This window comes from Macrobrachium rosenbergii, chromosome 26, assembly GCF_040412425.1.
Source record: "Macrobrachium rosenbergii isolate ZJJX-2024 chromosome 26, ASM4041242v1, whole genome shotgun sequence".
Classification (NCBI taxonomy): Eukaryota; Metazoa; Arthropoda; class Malacostraca; order Decapoda; family Palaemonidae; genus Macrobrachium; species Macrobrachium rosenbergii.
The window spans coordinates 49,957,078-49,960,632 of record NC_089766.1 but is presented as its reverse complement, the minus strand read 5'-3'; the positions used below and the strand labels follow the sequence as shown (position 1 = coordinate 49,960,632).

The 3,555-nt window shown below is 40.1% G+C and overlaps 1 long non-coding RNA gene across 1 annotated transcript; it reads right to left on the bottom strand.

Moving 5' to 3' along the window:
- Positions 1-1,148: 1,148 nt before the first annotated feature.
- Positions 1,149-2,821, bottom strand: LOC136853186 (uncharacterized). The gene is made up of 2 exons (XR_010857382.1): positions 1,489-2,821; positions 1,149-1,267 (listed from the first exon to the last, which is right to left on the bottom strand). It is a non-coding gene; the product is annotated as an uncharacterized lncRNA (long non-coding RNA).
- Positions 2,822-3,555: the final 734 nt, after the last annotated feature.

Below are 3,555 nucleotides of genomic sequence, written 5' to 3'. Positions count from 1 at the left end.
ATTCAAACTGGATGGTATCTAACGGAGTATTTATTCAGAAAAAGTTACAAGTTTTCTTGGACGAACGGATACTTGATAATGTGGACTGTTTGTCCAAGAAAGCTTGTAACTTTTCCTGAATAAATACTCCATTTGATACCATCCAGTTTGAAAGAAATCTTTAATAATATATATATATATATATATATATATATATATATATATATATATATATATATATATATATATATATGTATATATATTTATATATAAAACATACACATACATATATGTATGTATGTGTGTAGGTGGTATATATTAAGCCATTTTCCCTATCGGGGAGAAGACATGATAGTGGTCAGCACCACATTGGTACTAAATTCCTGAACCCTGCAGAGAACATCCCTGGCCTAAGCTGCTTCATAAATGTGCATATAGAAGGTCCATCTGCAGTGTTCTTGACGCACTGTGCCATTCATCTCCATCAAACACTCACTTTCTCACTAATTTGATGTTGAGGCCCTGTCTTTCCAACACCTTTTTCACACCATTTATCCAGGCATTTCATGCATTCTTTACCTGTTTACTTCAAACACTTCTGGACTGTGCAGTTTTTTCACTATCATTGTCCATTCTCTACATTTGATCGAACCCTAATCCATCGGCTATATTAACCTTTTGAGTTCTCCTGATATATATAATATATTTATATATATATATATTATATATATATATATATATATATATATATATACATATATATATATATATATATATATATATATATATATATATATATATATATATATATATATATATATATATATATATATTTATTTGTTGGGCTAATTCTCCTCTATGGTAGTGGAGTGTGGGTGATGAATGCAAATGAAAGAAGAAAGGTGGAAGCATTATAGATGAACTGTTTGTGTAGTACATGGAAATAGGAAGAATGGAAAGTATGAGAAATGTAGATATTTTTACGTTTTTCCGTGGTTTTAGTTTGAAATATGCTCTGTGAGACAGGTAGCAACAATTTAAGTTAATTTAGCCTTGTGATTCTGACTTCGTGGGTACGGGAAAACGTAAAAAAAGAGGAAAACAAAGGAGAATTTCATATGAGCTTAGGGCTCTTGTTACTGAGGGAAATATTACGTAAAACACGTGGGCACATTTAAAGTAGTGTATTTACATAAATGACATTAGTACGGGAAAGAGGAACTCAAGTAGATTGAATGAAACTGGGGAATCCCAGCCACAGTCGAGAAGCTTCCACGATAGGATCCCTCTGAAATGAGAGATATGCACATTATACGCCAGTAATGAAAATAGACAAAAGAATAATGAATTCGAAGCTGCACTGAGGGTGCCAAAGGAGTAATAAAGAATTAATACTGCCGATGCAAGAGGCGCACGGACATTAGACAAGGGAGATTTCTGGCTTTCTCTTTAAGAAAATATTACGAGACAAAAGCGTGACTGAAATGGGGCTCTTCCAGGGCACTTTACCTTAGCAGATTTTCCGAGGGCGTGTAGAAGGCGGTCCGTGGATGACTTGCGATTTCCGAGGACGAGTTTCTTCCACGTGGTGAGATGCAAGGGCTTCCGTAAAGGGGCAAGGCGATGGGGACTCCTCGAAACTCCAAGCAATGGCGTGTGGGCTCGAGGAATACGGTTGAAGGGCACGAGGAGAAGTATACTTTGGGAAGGGCCACGTGGTTAGGATGCAAGGGCATCGATGGGGCCAGGTGTTGAGGACGTCTTCACAAGTTCACTCCATATCTTCCAGCCCGCGTGTGTGTCCTGAGACCTTGGGCTTTTGCCTTTTATCCCCTCCTATGGGACAGGGGGGGTGCGCCCAACACAGATGCTTTGACTCATTGCACCTGCTGCCCGCAGGGGAGGTTTTGGCCTGTAGGAGAAACGCCCAAGCCAGATTACTTTTGCCTCGAAGGAAAGATCTTTATCAAAAATGGGAGCGCCTTTAATCTTTTAAACCTTGTTTTTAAGTCGATAGACAGATGGTCTATCGATCGGCCGGCTGGCAGTAAATGAACAACCAACAACAACAAAGGAGGGGGGGGGAGGTAATTTGCTAGCGAATTCTTGCTAATCATAATACCTCCCCATACAAGATGATGTACATACCTCCTTCGGGTGTGTACATCGATATTCAGAATGAGCGGCAAATGCTTTACGTTACTCTACATTCTGCCTTGCAATGAACTTTACTCCTAAGGGTTTTATGAAGCTGAGACATTACTTTTAATAACACATTGGGACAATTTTCGTTAACAGGACGCAAAGTGATTTAAACACTTGCAAAAGAATAATTACTTTAGATTTGGTTACCCACTGTAACTTTATAAAGTGACTCGAACAATTGTGAATTAATTAAGATTATAGGACCACGTATATGAGGCTATGGCCAACAAATGAAAAGAAATGGTTATTGTTCAAGAATTAAAATACACGGTTACTTAATTTTAGATAAAATGCATGCAGTTAGTACAATCTGCCTTGAAGAGGCTGTGTAAATGAAAAAACAGCGTTTATTTTTGTAAATGACATCCCCTTTTACACGATACTGTAATGACTATACATATTCGCATTGATAATTTATCTTCGTTTTAACTTACTTGGCTCAGCTATCGTTCAACGCGAGCTGAGGGATGACCCACACACCGGGAATTTGACAGTCGTGTGCGGGCGAGAGTATTCGCGAGGTTTTAATTCGCTAACCTTAAACTACGCTAATTTTATGCGTCCACTGCCTACTCAAGGTTATGACGGGGCGAGCAGACAAAAGATGTGGGGTAGGACAAACAGCAGTCTTGGAAGGAATGGAAGGGGAAAAGGGATAATAATAACAAAAGTAAAATTAGCAAGACGTTACGAATGAAAACTTGACCGCATATGAAAGGCAGGACACGTCCCTCAGAGCTTACAAAAGGGCATTTAAATCACAAGGGCAAGAGTTTATGACTCATGATTCATTAAAATTAAAGATAAATAAATGACTAAAAAGAAAGTAAATGATATTGGCAGAAGAACTAAGGGAAAAAGAGTGAGGTTTTATTGTGTTAGGCGGGAATTTATCGTCCTTTGCCTATAAATTACGGCCCGGACTATCACTTCAGTCCCAGGGCGAGGAAAGTGCACCCGAAGGCGCGACTCCTTCAGGAGGGGCTGACACGCACGCCCGGTGCCAAGGTATGGGCGCAAGGGCGTGCCACTTCTCACTCTGTTATTCTTAATGATTTATACATTGTGTGGGGAATGGTATCCCGTATTTAATTGCCTCTTGTGGGGATAATTTAAGGGAAGATTAGTAGAGGATGGTAAGGGATAGCAGTTCCTGAGGAACGGAAGAAGATAGAGGAGGGCCTGACATTCCCTTCTGGATTAGGGTGCCAAGACCTTCGAAAGATGAAATGGTGGCACAGGTGCCATGGGAGCTCTAGAGCTCTTTGTAAACTACCTGGAAATTCCCACGCCCGTGGTAATTTCGCCTCGAGCCTTTCTTAATGGGACAGTCGTCCTCGGCCGGGGAAGCGGAGGGCCCGCGACCGGAGG